General features: G+C 44.2%; 1 protein-coding gene across 1 annotated transcript in view; it reads left to right on the forward strand.

Moving 5' to 3' along the window:
* Positions 1-9,450: 9,450 nt before the first annotated feature.
* Positions 9,451-18,236, forward strand: part of MGAT5B (alpha-1,6-mannosylglycoprotein 6-beta-N-acetylglucosaminyltransferase B) — a 184,368-nt gene continuing 175,582 nt past the window's right edge. The window contains exon 1 of the mRNA XM_063960440.1: positions 9,451-9,632. The gene's annotated coding sequence lies outside the window, so the exon portion shown is untranslated. The remainder of the gene's footprint in view (positions 9,633-18,236) is intronic.

Consider the following 18,236-nt stretch of genomic DNA (forward strand, 5'->3'; position numbering starts at 1 on the left):
TCTTCTGTATGACATTTTCAAGTTCCTTTAAGTTTCAAGATGGGTGTTCGGAGTCCACCCTTGAAGAGGGGGGGTTACTGTTATGATCCTGACTGTATTTCTCATATTTGGTGACTTACCTCTGTCATCTGTCCTGGATCCTGTGTCTTTTCTGCTCCTTGGGATAAACAGCTTGCAAGTACCATGAGTTTCCTGAGTACTGAGAGGTAACGAGCTCCACCAGTGTTGATTAACCTTCTGTGTGAACATTTAATTCAGCAAGTCTCTCTATGCTGTGCCTACACAGCAATCATTGTTGTCATTATACTATATGCCTCTCTGACTCCAGTGGCCACCAGATATATTCTCCACTGTGCTCAGATCTCTGGTGTTTGGGCCTAAAAGCCAGCATCCTCTGTTTATTTTAGGAGTTTAGGCTTCAGTGTTTTTCCGGCCTGCTAGGCCTCACTCCACATCAGAGCCTAACCTGGAGTACTGACATGACAGGTTCTGATCACCTGACCTGGAACTATCCAATCCTGCACCAGCCTGATACTCTCTAAATCACCTGACTCTGTTCACCAAGGACCAGGAATTATAAGTAAAGAGACTTGTATTATAGAGGGGCCCAGTTCCTTGTGTCACACAACTCTATGTGAGCTCCCTAAAAGGTAACACTTTACTTTGGTTCCTGTAAAACTGCTCTTTTGCTACCCAGTCTGGATCACAGTTGTATTACCAGTTATATCCAGTATCAGTCTTGTCTTAAAGCCACAGCCGCAGTATTCATCAGTCTTGTCTTAAAGACACAGCTGCAGTATTCTTCAGTCTCGTCTTAAAGCCACAGCCGCAGTATTCTTCAGTCTCATCTTAAAGACACAGCCACAGTATTCTTCAGTTTCGTCTTAAAGCTACAGCTGCAGTATTCTTCAGTCTCGTCTTAAAGCCACAGCCGCAGTATTCTTCAGTCTCGTCTTAAAGTCATAGCCGCAGTATTCTTCAGTCTCATTTTAAAGCCACGGTATTCTTCAGTCTCGTCTTAAAGCCACAGCTGCAGTATTCTTCAGTCTTGTCTTAAAGCCACAGCCGCAGTATTCTTCAGTCTCGTCTTAAAGCCACAGCCACAGTATTCTTCAGTCTCGTCTTTAAGGCACAGTATTCATTAGTCTTGTCTCAAAGCCACAGCTGCAGTATTCTTCAGTCTCTTCTTAAAGTCACAGCCACAGTCTTCAGTTCATCTTCAGCCTCATCTTAAAGTTACAGCCACAGTCATTGTTCTACATACAGTTGTGTTTTCAGTTATACCGGTACCCAGCCTGGTTCACAGTGCGGTTCTCAGTCTCACCGGTAAACAGCCTGGTTCTCAGTATCACCAGTAACCAGCCCAGTTCCAGTCTCACTGGTAACCAGTCTGGTTCAATGTCTTCAGCTCTTCCCCAAAATCTGCGTAACTCCAGAGAACCTGTTTTATAGTAACCTTGGGTACACAAACACTTACTCCTGTTACAGTATATCCAGTTCATTCTCTCCAATACATTCACCATCCTGCTATCAACACCAAGTCCTTGGTAATCCAGTGGTCAGGATACGGCTCCCTCTGCCGAGTCCCCGGTTCGTCCCCCAGTCAGGGATTAATTCTTACTACTTCATCTCATTGATTCCCATAGACCAGTCAAATATACATATAGTCCTCCAGTTACCTGCACGGACTTCATATACATGCCGGGTTCACAAAAACCACAGGCATGACAATACTATCTTATCTGGGAACTGTTTCCTCAGACATTCAGTTAAGGGTGCTGCCCTGGTGGCAAAATCGCATATGAACCTAAGGAGTGGTGGAACTAGACCGTGGTGGGTCGAGGTGCAACAATATGCATTGCCCCCCCCTCCATAATCCAAAAACTGTGTGCCAAAAAATAGGGCATGGTCTCATTGAGAAGGGGTGTGGGCCCACAATAGTACCACCAATTCAAATTATGACACACAGTAGTGCAACCTTATTACATTACACCGAATTACATTACATTACACCAAACAGTAGTACTCCATCTATACGTGACATCACGGTACTGCTCCTTATACACTTGATGCCACACAGTAGAGCACCTTATACACATTATGCCACACAGTAGAACTCCTTATACACGTTACAACACACAGTAGTGCCTCTTATACATGTTACGCCACAAAGTAGTATTCCTAATATACATTACACCACATAGTAGTGCTCCTGAAACATGTTACGCCACACAGTACTACTCCTTATACACATTAATCCACACAGTAGAGCTCCATATACATGTTACAACTAGAGATGAGCGGGTTCGGTTCGTCAAGATACGAACCACCCTGAACTTCACCTATTTTACACGGTTCCAAGGCAGCCTCGGATCTTCCCGCCTTGCTCGGTTAACCCGAGCGCGCCCAAACGTCATCATCCTGCTGTCGTATTCTCGCGAGATTCGTATTCTATATAAGGAGCCGCGCGTCGCCGCCATTTTCACTCGTGCTTTGGAGTTGATAGCGAGAGGACGTGGCTGCATTCTCTCAGTTTCTGTGATCACTGTTCAGTGTGCTGCAAAAATCTGTGCTCAGTGTGCTGCAAATATCTACGTTCTCTGCCTGAAAACGCTCCATATCTGTGCTGCATTGTAGGAGGACAGTGCAGAATTTTGCTGACCACCAGTATATATATAGCAGTACGGTACAGTAGTCCATTGCTCTACCTCTGTGTCGTCAAGTATACTATCCATATCTGTGCTGCATTGTAGTTGTGCGCAGTATATAGTAGGAGGACAGTGCAGAATTTTGCTGTCCACCAGTATATATATATAGCAGTACGGTACAGTAGTTCATTGCTCTACCTCTGTGTCGTCAAGTATACTATCCATATCTGTGCTGCATTGTAGTTGTGCGCAGTATATAGTAGGAGGACAGTGCAGAATTTTGCTGACCACCAGTATATATATAGCAGTATGGTACAGTAGTCCATTGCTCTACCTCTGTGTCATCAAGTATACTATCCATATCTGTGCTGCATTGTAGTTGTGCGCAGTATATAGTAGGAGGACAGTGCAGAATTTTGCTGACCATCAGTATATATATATATATATATATATAGCAGTACGGTACAGTAGTCCATTGCTCTACCTCTGTGTCGTCAAGTATACTATCCATATCTTTGCTGCATTGTAGTTGTGCGCAGTATATAGTAGGAGGACAGTGCAGAATTTTGCTGACCACCGGTGTATATATATATAGCAGTATGGTACAGTAGTCCATTGCTCTACCTCTGTGTTGTCAAGTATACTATCCATATCTGTGCTGCATTGTAGTTGTGTGCAGTATATAGTAGGAGGACAGTGCAGAATTTTGCTGACCACCAGTATATATATATATATATATATATATATAGCAGTATGGTACAGTAGTCCATTGCTCTACCTCTGTGTCGTCAAGTATACTATCCATATCTGTGCTGCATTGTAGTTGTGCGCAGTATATAGTAGGAGGACAGTGCAGAATTTTGCTGACCACCAGTATATATATATATATATGTATATATATATATATATAGCAGTACGGTACAGTAGTCCATTGCTCTACCTCTGTGTCGTCAAGTATACTATCCATATCTGTGCTGCATTGTAGTTGTGCGCAGTGTATAGTAGGAGGACAGTGCAGAATTTTGCTGACCACCAGTATATATATATATATATATATAGCAGTACGGTACAGTAGGCCATTGCTATTGATATATTACTGGCATATAATTCCACACATTAAAAGCTGGAGAACAAAAATGTGGAGGGAGGCCGGCCACTTGGGTCGCTTAGCCATCCAGCGACCTTGGTGCACCTCTTTTTTTCTTTGCATCATGTGCTGTTTGTGGACAATTTTTTTAAGTGCTATCCTGTCTGACACTGCAGTGCCACTCCTAGATGGGCCAGGTCTTTGTGCCGGCCACTTGGGTCGCGTCGCTTAGCCATCCAGCGACCTTGGTGCACCTCTTTTTTTCTTTGCATCATGTGCTGTTTGGGGACAATTTTTTTAAGTGCCATCCTGTCTGACACTGCAGTGCCACTCCTGGATGGGCCAGGTGTTTGTGCCGCCCACTTGGGTCACTTAGCTTAGCCATCCAGCGACCTTGGTGCACCTCTTTTTTTCTTTGCATCATGTGCTGTTTGGGGACAATTTTTTTAAGTGCCATCCTGTCTGACACTGCAGTGCCACTCCTAGATGGGCCAGGTGTTTGTGCCGCCCACTTGGGTCGCTTAGCTTAGTCATCCAGCGACCTCTGTGCAAATTTTAGGACTAAAAATAATATTGTGAGGTGTGAGGTGTTCAGAATAGACTGGAAATGAGTGGAAATTATGGTTATTGAGGTTAATAATACTATGGGATCAAAATGACCCCCAAATTCTATGATTTAAGCTGTTTTTCAGGGTTTTTTGAAAAAAAAAAACACCCGAATCCGACAAAAAAATTTAAGGGAGGTTTTGCCAAAACGCGTCCGAATCCAAAACACGGCCGCGGAACCGAATCCAAAACCAAAACACAAAACCCGAAAAATTTCCGGTGCACATCACTAGTTACAACACACAGTAGTACCTCTTATACATGTTATGCCACACAGTAGTATTCCTTATATATGTTACGCCACACAGTACTGCTCCTTATATACTTTACGCCACACAGTAGAGCTCCTTATACACATTATGCCACACAGTAGAACTCCTTATACATGTTACAACACACAGTAGTGCCTCTTATAGATGTTACACCATAAAGTAGTATTCCTAATATACATTACGCCACACAGTAGTGCTCCTGAAACATGTTATGCCACACAGTACTGCTCCTTATACACTTTACTCCACACAGTAGAGCTCCTTATACATGTTACAACACACAGTAGTAACTCTTATACATGTTATGCCACACAGTAGTATTCCTTATATACGTTACGCCACACAGTAGTGCTCCTTATACATGTTACACCACGCAGTAGTGCTCCTTATGCATGTTATGTTACACAGAAGTATTCCTTATACACGTTACGCCACACAGTAGTTCTTCTTAAATACGATACAACACACAGTAAATGCTCCTTATACATGTTACACCACACAGTAGTACTCTTTATACAGGTTATGCCACACAGTAGAGCCCCTTATACACATTACACCACACAGTAGTGCTCCTTTTACATGTAATGCCAATATAGTAGGCACTAGGGATAAGTTTAAGGTTTGGCTGCAGGGGGGTTAGGCACTGGGGGAGTGGCTAGGGTTAGGGTTTGGGGAGGGGGAGAGGTTAAGGTTAGGCACTAGAGGGAGGTTTATAGATTAGGGATAGTGGGGAAAATGCTCACCAGAACACTACTGAGACATTGCCGCTGCAATGTGATCCAGAAAAAGGCAATGCTGCCACCGGTACAAAGTACAGAACTGCTAGATCACAAGGGACTGTTTGTTGACAGTTCTTCATGTCAACATAATGAATGTCAATATGATAACTGTCGGTGAATCATATCCAACTCCTACAAAAACTCAGGAGGCTTCTCACTATATAAAGATGGGACATTTCCTTTGTACAAGGATACACAAGGCCCATGGAGAAAGATGCCCACACTATGCATCATGCAGCCAGCAGCAGCACATGCACCCTGGGTGACAACACATGACCCTGTGCCTGGCTGCCTTAGTGGGGTCACTCTATACTGTGCTGTATGTTATATGTCACTGCACAGTTACCATTACTATTTTCAGAGAGCCCAGGGAATAGGATAGGAATCAAACTGAGAAACTTTAACTTTCTGATGTTATTACAGAATCTCAAAGCTCCAAAAGGCTTGGGCTCTAAAACAATGGAGTGATTCCATTCACTGTTTCACTCCTCTATGACCCCTAGGTGCAGCAGCTCTTCCAGTTTCCATTTTATGGCTGCCTGTTGACCCTGAGGAATACGATATGGCCTTTGTTTTAACACCACCCTGGGTGGAGTAATAATGGGCTTAATTCAGACCTGATCCCTGCTGTTTTCGCACAGCAGATGAACAGGTCTGAACTGGTCTGAACAGCGATCGCCTCTGCCTGATTGATGTTTTGGGGGCGTGGTCTGGGCAATGCAGGCGTGCCTGGACCGTGCAGGGGGCAGGCCACGGCGGCTGCATGATGTCACATGCCGCTGCTGTGACCCTGAGAGCAACGGGTAGCTCCCTGCCAGCGCGCAGTAGCTGTGCTGATAGGGAGCTATTTTTCAGGTACACAAGCATCGCCGCCATGCAATGGTCCAATTAAGTCAGTTGGACCATTGGAGGCCCAGATGGGTTCTGCTGATATTCTTGGGGTTTGCTGGTAACCGTCACCCCAATCCTGCTGAGTATAGCCTCCATCAAGCAAGGATAGGAGCTGGCTTCAGACACCTTTAACTCAACATAGGCTCCCCGTGACTCCCCTGTGAGATAAGGAGCTAATCTAATCCTTAATTTCTGATGTAAAATTTGTGGCCCAAGACTAGGTAACCCTTGCAAAACTACAGCTACTTATTCAAAATGGTAAAATATGGTGTGTGTGTGTGCCCACTTTGCCAGTGTATTTCATGCCCAAACCAGTGTTGGGCCAGGCAAAATACAAGTGGGTGATATGTAAGTGACCACCCTCTGTTGATTTCAGGTGTCAAATATGTGTCCCAAGACTAGTTAATCCTTCAAAACTATAGCTACTTATTCAAAATGGTAAAATATGGTGTGTGTGCCCACTTTGCCAGCGTATTTCATGCCCAAACCAGTATTGTGCCAGGTAAAATACAAGTGGGTCATATGCAAGTGACCACCCTCTGTTGATTTTAAGTGTCAAATTTGTTTCCCAAGACTAGTTAACCCTTGCAAAGCTACAGCTATTTATTCAAAATGGTAAAATATGGTGTGTGTGCCCACTTTGCCAGCGTATTTCATGCCCAAACCAGTGTTGGGCCAGGCAAAATACAAGTGGGTGATATGTAAGTGACCACCCTCTGTTGATTTCAGGTGTCAAATATGTGTCCCAAGACTAGTTAATCCTTCAAAACTATAGCTACTTATTCAAAATGGTAAAATATGGTGTGTGTGCCCACTTTGCCAGCGTATTTCATGCCCAAACCAGTATTGTGCCAGGTAAAATACAAGTGGGTCATATGCAAGTGACCACCCTCTGTTGATTTTAAGTGTCAAATTTGTTTCCCAAGACTAGTTAACCCTTGCAAAGCTACAGCTATTTATTCAAAATGGTAAAATATGATGTCTGTGCCCACTTTGCCAGTGTATGTCATGCCCAAAACAGTGTTGGGCCAGGCAAAATACAAGTAAGACATATGCAAGTAAACACCCTCTGTTGATTTCAGATGGCAAATGTGTATCGCAAGACTAGTTAATCCTTGCAAAGCTACAGCTACTTATTCAAAATGGTAAAAAATGGTCAAATATGGTGTGTGTGCCCACTTTACCAGTGTATTTCATGCCCAAACCTGTGTTGGGCAAGGCAAAATACAAGTGGGTGATATGCAAGACTAGTTAACCCTTGCAAAACTCAATTTTCTGAATAAGAGATGGAGCTCGAATAAGAAGTGAATAAGAAGCTGGCCGAATAAGTAGGTAACCCCTATGTAAAGCTAGCCATACATCAGGAAGATATCGTTCCAACCAGTCAACTAGTTGGCGCCGGGGACGGGGGGGGGGGGACAGAAGGCCACAAATGACAGGGGGGGCATGGGCCCGAGTGCCCCCCCCCCTGGATCCGCCACTGCTGTGCGGCATAATTTTAATTGGGGGAACTATTGAGTGGCCATGACCCTTTCCAGCTAGACAACGCCCCTTTTCTGGAGGTGCATATAACTATTCAAAACATGCAGAAGTAGGCAGGCACTGTCCACCTACTTCTGTGACATTACAAGTTGGAGAGAAGTTGGCTGGTCTGCTGGTCTGATGAAAAGTTGGTTAAATGTGTAGAGCTCTGTTTTAGTTGGACAGAAAAGTTGGATGGTTGGAGGTTTGGAGAGTTGGAGGAAAGTTGGTCTGTAGTTGGTCTGATGTATGGCTAGCATAAGTAAAGCAGAATCTTAAAGTTGGGAAAGTGGGGGTGGGAGGATTGTGCGGATGTTTCCATCTAGTCTATTCGATGTATTGCAGATTCCACAGACACAGCTTCACCGATCTAAGGGGGTCATTCCGAGTAGATTGTAGCTGTGCTAAAGTTAGCACAGCTACGATCATCTTCCCAGACATGCGGGGGGACGGCCAGCACAGGGCTAGTCCGCCCCGCATGTCAGTCCGCCCCCCCCCCCCCTGCACAAGTACAAAAGCACGCACAGCGGCGATGCTTTTGTACTTGAAGAGTAACTCCCAGCCAGCGCAGCTCCTACGGCTGGCCAGGAGTTACTCGTTGCTGCCCCGGGTCGCAGCAGCTTCGTGTGACGCCACGCAGCCGCTGCGGCCCGCACGGTATGGCCACGCCTGCGTTGGCCGGACCGCACCCTGAAAATGGCAGCCATTCGCCCCATCCCGCCCAGCGACCGCCTCTGCCTGTCAATCAGGCAGAGGCGATCGCTTGGTAATGAACATGCGGTGCATGCACAGTTCCGACCCGATCGCTGCGAACAACTGCAGCGTGCGATCGGGTCAGAATGACCCCCTAAATGTATCCCCTCTTCTGCTGCTGCTCATCACACACACACACACACACACACACACACACACACGCTGCTGCTCGCGTCAGCGGGGAAATGGGAGGAAATGCTAATGAGCTCTATTTTATGGATGCTGTGGATGTGTGCGTATCTCACCTCTCCTTCACACCTTATGCTGCACATTAGCAACGAGAGAGATATGTTATTTATACCCACATCCAAAGCTCTGGCTTGTCAGCGTGATGTACTACTCCTATAGGCACAGCAAGGGCAGATGTGGTCTGAGGTTGGGGTAACGGAGTAGAGAAATGATGGGGAAAATCTGTCCACTGATATCCCTGTAAGTGAGGTAGTGCCTGTGTTTCTCTAACCCTTTTAGCTATACTCATTTCATTTGCACGTTTTCCAATGTAGAAAATGTTATTTGTGGCTATTGAGTGGTAACTCTGCTTATACACATGAATTATTGCAGCATAAATATCGCTTGGGGGTATATTTATAAGTGCCGGTTAATAGAAGAAGAGATGTTGCCCATAGCAACCAATCAGATTTTAGCTATTACCTTCAAAAATGTACTAGATAAATAATAAGTAGAATCTGATTGGTTACTAAGGGCAACATCTCCACTTCCATAAACCTGCACTTTAGTAAATATACCCTCTGGGATCCAGTATATTTCTGTCTTTTTGTTTTAGTTTTTCGGCTTGGCTTTCAAATAGTTAAAACTCTCGTTGCTTATAGCTGTGATCTGGAGCCTGCAATGTCACTGGGCTGACGGCAGGTGGCGCAATTGCTGTAGGTGTAATACAGCCCGGTGCTCTCGCAGGGAACAATGCAGCCATACAGCCAGCTGGCAGAGCGCAGACCACGGCCGGGCAGGAAGGTACGGACAGGTCTCTGGGTGAGAGTATGGGGCATCCTCTGCCCCCAAGGAATGTCTTAGGCTGTCACCTAATCTCTGAGTCACAACAAGCAGCTCAGTCCCGGTATGTGTTCCTCTGAGCTATTGCATTACCTGTGTATATATGTATACTGTAATTGAGTGGTGAGGACAGATATGTCTGATTGATCGCTTGATGTGCTGGGTGCACGTGAAGAACATGGGTATACAGCTGTCTAGTTTGTTGCACTGTATTTGTATAATGATTACCGTATATATATGGAATGCACCTGTGCGAAGTGTATGTCATGCTATGTTCTGTGGATGTAGCAACTGTGGATGTAGCAATTGTGTATTCGATAAGAGGGGAATGATGCTATACATATATATATATATATATATATATATATATATATATTATTTGATAAGAGGGGAATGATTATATATATATATATATATATATATATATACTGACTTATAGTGCACAAGGAGAATGTGCATCTTTGTAGATATAAAGGTATGGATTTCTTGCTTGTTGACTTTGAGAGTTGCCTGTTCTGTAACAGGCATATAAAATATATATGTGTGTAGTTTACTAATGTACATTGGTTATTATTATTATTATTATTATTACTTACAAAATACTGTGCTCTTTTGAATGTTTGTGTCCTTGTGTATTTTAAATATAGCTGAGGTATCTTATGCCTTTTGTAGGAGGAACCTATTGTTTAATATACTGCTTCGTTATGGGATGTATTTACCTTTGATTTAAATGAGAAATGCTGATATCGTGTCTATACGTATAGGTCACGTGTTCTAATAAATGTGGGTATGTGCGTGACTTTGCATAGGTGAGATGTGTCTACTCATAAGCTGTTTACAATAAAAGGGTTACATGGACTGTGATAATTGAATATTCTAATATTCTGTTATAGAAATATACATTCATAAAATGTATGTTATATACGTATATATAATCCTGTCATGACAACAGTCTACATGAATTGCTAGTTTGGGAATTCTATGAGTGCTATGTATATTTGTATTTTCTTTATGTTTTTGCTATATGTAAAATGAATGTCTATAGATAACATTTGTTTTTCTGTGAGGAACTTGGAATAAATTGTGCATTTTATAATGTGTGCAGGATTTAAGAACTACATGTTACATGCAAATGTGCGTGTTATAGTAATATGATTTATTAAATGATACACAGTTTGTGTATATACTCTGTGTAAACTGTATGAAGACTTTTACACTCGATTTGTTTAGATGTTTATTGACAAAACTGTTTACATGTGGAAAGTATGTGTCCTGGTTTACTTTGCATGTATTATATTTGTGTGACATGTATTTATTAAAATACTTTATATGTGTGAGTGGTGTGTTCTCTGTTGCCCTGTATTTGAGAGGAACTCTGTTATATTCGTCATCTGTATATACTTTAGAAATCTATGTACTGATATACAGACATAAATGTTACATATTTGTATATATTTATAGTGTGTGTGTGTGTGTGTGTGTGTGTGTGTGTGTGCGCTGAGTATAAAGATCTACTGTACTGTGTGATTGCATGGATCTGCTGGATGAAATATACTTGCAGATATACTGTGTATATATAAGAGACGTGTGTGCCTACATAGTACACATATTGAAGAGTAATTGTTTAACTGTTGATGTTGTGGTTGTACGTATTTTCTGTGAACGCGTGAACGGAGTATATACTGAAATGATGTATGTTTTTAGCTACTGTAATAGCTAAAATACTTTGTATGTTGTTACAGTAGCAGTGTGTGTATACTTTGCAGTTGTGATAGGTATATACTGATATACTGGGTATATATGAAAGACAAGTGTGTACCGATACACTGTGCTAGTGTAAGAATTGGAAATAAAGTAGATGTGTTAGAGATGTGTGTACTGATATATGGCTGGTTTCTGAATTGCGCCTAATGTCGATATTCACAGAATTGAGCGATTTATTTGTTACTGCGCATACGAAATTCCCTAAAAACGTATTCAGCACGGTTCTCACAATTACGATTGAGATTCAAGATACCAGAAATGAATTGGAAATGTGCTGTTCATTCCTGGGCAGTGACTGGGAGGTGGCTGTTCAGAGGCACAAACAGGGTCTGTCTTATGGGGTGTGTTATGGGTGTGTCACAAGCATATTACTGAACTGGATGCAATCACTCACATTGGAGGCCATACTCTGATGGAGAATCAATCTACACCTAGTATGGGACTGGTACAAGTTTTGATAATGCGATCAATGGTTGCAACTAAAGATGCACCAAGCGGTATTACAGCATCTCAGTGCGTTCAAAGCGGGAATCTTAGTCCTTGCATATTCAGACGAACAGTTGTACACCACGGGAACAGCTAATACTAGTATTAGCTTTAAGTCACATACTTGACTACAGCAAAAACCTCAAAAGTGATCAGAGCAGCGTCCATCTCAGAATCAGACTCATAGGGGCCGATTCAATTGCTTTGTGGGGGCCCACCAGGGTTATTCAATTGTTTCTCCCATTGAGCGCGCATTGGGCCTAATTCAGATCTGATCGCAGCAGCAAATTTGTTAGCTAATGGGCATAACCATGTTCACTGCAGGGGGGGGGGGGGGGGCAGATATAACATGTGCACTGCAGGTGGGGCAGATATAACATGTGCAGAGAGAGTTAGATTTGGGTGGGGTGTGTTCAAACTGAAATCTAAATTGCAGCGTAGAAATACTGTAAAGCAGCCAGTATTTACCCTGCACAGAAACAATATAACCCACCCAAATCTAACTCTCTCTGCACATGTTATGTCTGCCCCCTCCTACAGTGCACATAGTTTTGCCCATTAGCTAACAAATTTGCGGCTGTGATCAGGTCTGAATTAGGCCCATGGCCCATATGCGCAGCCATAGCTGCTTCTAACTACAGGTTGGTATCTAAACCACAGAGTTTAGGCACATTTCAGCTAGCACCTCAGGAGGCTGCGAGCTGAAATGTGTCTCCCCGGCTGTATGTGCACCCGAATAGAGCAACAATTGAATTGCTCCATGGAGAGACCAACAATTTAATGTGATAGGAGTCCACTGTAGTCACAGTTCGTGGAATGTACTAAAGGCAAAATGTGGTAAAAACACAGTTTTCGGGATCCCTCCAGCCCAAGCGGCCCCCTGTGGCAGCTGCGTGCCTCTGCACATGCGCAGATGGACTCCCGGCTCATAAACCTGGAAGTTCGGGGACCACTGCTGTTTGCAAATGACAGCTCTTATTGGAAGAGATGTCCTTTGCAATACTAAGTAATCGCATAATTGAGTACATTGGCCCTCATTCCGAGTTGTTTGCTCGTTGCCGAGTTTCGCTTTATTGCGATTAGTCGCTTACTGCGCATGCGCAAGGTTCGCAGAGCGCATGCGCTTAGTTATTTTACTCAAAAGTTAGGTATTTTACTCACGGCATAACGAGGATTTTTCATCGTTCTGGTGATCGGAGTGTGATTGACAGGAAGTGGGTGTTTCTGGGCGGAAACTGGCCGTTTTATGGGAGTGTGCGAAAAAAATGCTGGCGTTTCTGGGAAAAACGCGGGAGTGTCTGAAGAAACGGGGGAGTGTCTGGGCGAACGCTGGGTGTGTTTGTGACGTCAAACCAGGAACGAAACTGACTGAACTGATCGCAATGGCAGAGTAAGTCTGGAGCTACTCAGAAACTGCTAAGAAATTTCTATTCGCAAATCTGCTAATCTCTCGTTCGCAATTCTGCCATGCTAAGATACACTCCCAGAGGGCGGCGGCTTAGCGTGTGCACTGCTGCTAAAAGCAGCTAGCGAGCGAACAACTTGGAATGAGGGCCATTGAGTAGTATCATTGCGGTAAGTGGCGGGATGTACCGCAGTTGCTTGGTAGATCCCGCCCAGTAAATGAGAGGAATGTGTACTGGCATGCTGTATATGTGTGACAGGAGTGTGTACTGAGGGTGTTGTATTGAAAGTCGACAGTAACTAGGTCAACAATGTCTAGGTTGACCACTATTGGTCGACAGGTTGTCTAGGTCGACAGGGTCTTTAGGTCGACATGTTCTAGGTCGACAGGTCAAAAGGTCGACATGAGTTTTTCATGTTATTTTGGTGTCGTTTTCTTCGTAGAGTGACCGGGAACCCCAATTAGTGCACCGCGTCCCCTCGCATGGCTCGCTTCGCTCGCCATGCTTCGGGCATGGTGCCTTCGCTCCGCTACCGCTTCGCTCGGCACAGATTACAGTTCCAATCGTAGTCCACGTGGATCGTTAAGTATGAAAAGGTTCAAAAAAAGAAGAAAAAAAAGGGTGAAAAACTCATGTCGTCCTTTTGACCTGTCGACCTAGAACATGTCGACCTAAAGACCCTGTCGACCTAGACACCCTGTCGACCTAGTTACTGTCGACCAATAGTGGTCGACCTAGACATTGTCGACCTAGTTACTGTCGACTTTCAGTCCGGATCCCGTGTACTGATATGTGGTATATGTGTGACAGGAATGTGTATTGACACGCTGTATATGTGACAGGAGTGTGTACTGATAAGCTGTATATGTGTGACAGGAGCATGTACTGATAAGCTGTATATGTGTGACAGGAGTGTGTACTGACACTGCATGTGTGTGACAGGAGTGTGTACTGATGATAAGCTGTATATGTGTGACAGGAGTGTGTACTGATATGTGGTATATGTGTGACAAGAGTGTGTACTGACACGTTGCATACAGTATGTGACAGGAGTGTGTAGTGATATATGGAATATGAGCGACAGGAGTGTGTAGTGATATGTGGTATATGTGTGATAGGAGTGTGTACTGACACGCTGTATACGGTATGTGACAGGAGTGTGTACTGATATGCGGTATATGTACGACAGGAGTGTGTACTTATATTCGGTATATTTATTGACAATAGTGTGTACTGACATGCTGTTTAAGTGAGACAGGAGTGTACTGACATGCTGTATATGTGTGACAGGAGCATGTACTGATAAGCTGTATATGTGTGACAGGAGTGTGTACTGATAAGCTGTATACATGTAACAGGAGTATGTACTGATATGCAGTATATGTGTGACCAGAGTGTGTACTGACACGCTGTATACAGTATGTGACAGGAGTGTGTGCAGATATGCGGTATATGAGCGACAGGAGTGTGTAGTGATATGTGGTATATGTGTGACAGGAATGTGCGCTGACAAGCTGTGTACAGTATGTGACAGTGTGAACTGATATGCGGTATATGTGCGACAGGAGTGTATACTTACTGTATATGCGGTATATTTATGACAATAGTGTGTACTGACACGCTGTGTATGTGACAATAGTGTGTACTGATATGTGGTGTATGTGTGACAATAGTGTGTACTGATATGATGTATATGTGTGACAGGAGTGTGTATTGATACACGGTATATGTGTGACGGGGGTGTGGTTCATCAAATCGACAGTATCTAGGTCGACAATGTTTAGGTCGACCACTATAGGTCGACAGTCACTAGGTCGACATGGATGGAAGGTCGACAGGGTTTCTAGGTCGACATGTGCTAGGTCGACAGGTCTAAAGGTCGACATGAGGATTTTTTCATTTTTGGTGTCGTTTTCTTCGTAGAGTGACCGGGATCCCAAATTAGTGCACTAGCTTCGCTCGCCATGCTTCGGGCATGGTGCCTTTGCTCCGCTACCGCTTCGCTCGGCACAGATTACCATTCCAATCGTAGTCCACGTGGATCGTTAAGTATGAAAAAATAAAAAAATAAAAAAAATGTGAAAAACTCATGTCGACCTTAAGACCTGTCGACCTAGCACATGTCGACCTAGAAACCCTGTCGACCTTCCATCCATGTTGACCTAGTGACTGTCGACCTATAGTGGTCGACCTAAACATTGTCGACCTAGATACTGTCGATCTTCAGACCGGATCCCGTGTGACGGAGTGTGTACTGATATGCTGTATATACTGTATGTGTGAGAGGAGGTGTGACAACTCATTCAGATGATATGTTTACGTTTTTGCATACTAATACAAAATTACAAAAGATCCCATACTTTAATAAATTGCTTCAAATGTAAATATTCAATACAAAAGAAATGGTAGGAGGTGTTTGAATGAACTTTGTAGGGTGATTTTTGGGGAAAAATTATTGTGCAATATACTTACAAAGTACCCGCTAAAACTCAGCAATATGTTATCGATTTTCTTGGACACCAGTGACTTTACTTAAATGTGATTTGATCAACCCACCTTGCTGTCCCAAGATGAAGCAGTTGTATGTTCAAAGCAATTGTACATGACCTGAAAATATTCTGTTGTAGGGCAGAGTGAAGTCATTAACGTGAAATAAGCACCATGCTAAATTGGGCAGTTAAAGCTTCTGTTTGGGCCATGCATTAACCAATCAATATATCCCAAGCCACACATCTGCCATCTCCTCTCTGTGGCCTGAGGAGAGCATTTCCTGCTTTATGATAAATGAGACAATAGCAAGACTTTGTGCCTGAGAGTTGGACGTATCATTCTCTTTTATGTGTAAATATACCCAGTTCATGCTGCACATAAAGATTCACATTTAGCTTTCACAAAGGAAGGCAATGGGCTCGATTCAATTTGAAGAGAGTTGAATAGCGCCGGGAATTAGCTCCTGGGGCTATTCAATACAGCGCAATGATAAGTCGGAGAATGCCCGTTCTCCCAGACTAAACAGGATGTATTAAGCCTTAACAAGAGATAAATGACCAGCCAGCCAGCTCCTAACTGTCATGTTTCAAACACAGCCTGTGACATGGCAGTTAGGAAGTTGGGCCCAAATGTAATAAGCCTTAACAAGAGATAATGTGGAGACGGATAAAGAAAGAAAAAGTACCAGCCAATCAGCTTCCTAACTGCATACCTCCCAACTGTTCTGATTTTCACGGGACAGTCCTGATTTTTTGGGACTGTCCTGCTGTCCCACCCGTGGGCCACAGTGTTCCGCGGTGGGCGGGGCAGTTGGGAGGCTCCTGCACTCGCTGCTCTGCTGTAGAGCAGTGGTGAATAGATGCTGTGCGCATGCGCACGCAGCTTTTATTCACGGAGGCAGAAGAACTGGGGGCATGCCAGCAGCTCACAGAGCACTGGCCATGCCTCCATAGTGGTGAGAGTGACATCACTCCTGCATTTCAGTTGCCACTCCTCTGATACCTCCCACAAGCGCTCCCTGCCTGTCACTAACTTTTTCAATAAATCCTCACTGCGTTCGCTATCGCAAGACCATTACGGCACATGCGCAGTGCAACTTATATACATGCACAGTTGCAAAAAATTAATCCACAGCGTACAACATCATCATTGTGTTCATCTGTGTATCAGGCCCACTGTCAAGCCACATCTCTTGGTGAAAACTAAGTGCGTGTGTAACTGTTTTGCCATAGCACCATCCTGGTGCAGGTGTTGTAAAAGCCCATTGAAATTGTATGGGGAAACGGCACCTATACAGGTGCCTCAATGACAGGGGTGTGCATTCAGCCCACCTGAATGCACGCCCCTGTCAGTCCCCCAGATGTGATTGGACCAGCAGATCCAGTGGATCCGCTGGCCAGTGGGCACATGCGGCGGATCGACGCAGTGGGCATCGTGGCGGCGGGACCCGGCGGAGAAAGGGTGGTTGGCAGCAGACCTGGATCCGAAAGGATCCAGTCCCTGCCAGCCATTCTCCAGAGTTCGGCAGCAGAGAGCAGCTTCCCATTTCAAAAATGCCGCCTCAGTGTAATTTTTAAAATTCAAGATGGCTGTCGCGAGCCCCCTTAACTGGCTTATTAATAGTGATGAGCGGGTTCGGTTCCTCGGAAACTGAACCCCCCCGAACTTCACCCATTTTACACGGGTCCGAGGCATACTCGGATTCTCCCGTATGGCTCGGTTAACCCGAGCGCGCCCGAACGTCATCATCCCGCTGTCGGATTCTCGCGAGATTCGGATTTTATATAAGCAGCCGCACGTCGCCACCATTTTCACTCGTGCATTGGAAATGTTAGGGAAAGGACGTGGCTGGCGTTCTCTCCGTTTATTGTTGAACTTGATTGTGCTTTATTGCTTAATTGTGGGGAGGACTGGGGAGCAGCTGTATAATATAGGAGGAGTACAGTGCAGAGTTTTGCTGATCAGTGACCACCAGTTTTATCCGTTCTCTGCCTGAAAAAAACGCTCCTTATCTGTGCTCAGTGTGCTGCATATATCTGTGCTCACACTGCTTAATTGTGGGGACTGGGGAGCAGCTGTATTATATAGGAGGAGTACAGTGCAGAGTTTTGCTGACAGTGACCACCAGTATATACGTTGTCTGCCTGAAAAAAACGCTCCTTATCTGTGCTCAGTGTGCTGCATATATCTGTGCTCACACTGCTTAATTGTGGGGACTGGGGAGCAGCTGTATTATATAGGAGGAGTACAGTGCAGAGTTTTGCTGACAGTGACCACCAGTATACGTTGTCTGCCTGAAAAACACTCCATATCTGTGCTCAGTGTGCTGCATATATCTGTGCTCACACTGCTTTATTGTGGGCACTGGGGACCACCAGTATATTATATAGGAGGAGTACAGTGCAGAGTTTTGCTGACCAGTGACCACCAGTATACGTTGTCTGCCTGAAAAACACTCCATATCTGTGCTGCATTGTAGTATATAGTAGGAGTACAGTGCATAATTTTGCTGACCACCAGTA

This window comes from Pseudophryne corroboree, chromosome 3 (assembly GCF_028390025.1).
Source record: "Pseudophryne corroboree isolate aPseCor3 chromosome 3, aPseCor3.hap2, whole genome shotgun sequence".
NCBI classification, from domain to species: Eukaryota; Metazoa; Chordata; class Amphibia; order Anura; family Myobatrachidae; genus Pseudophryne; species Pseudophryne corroboree.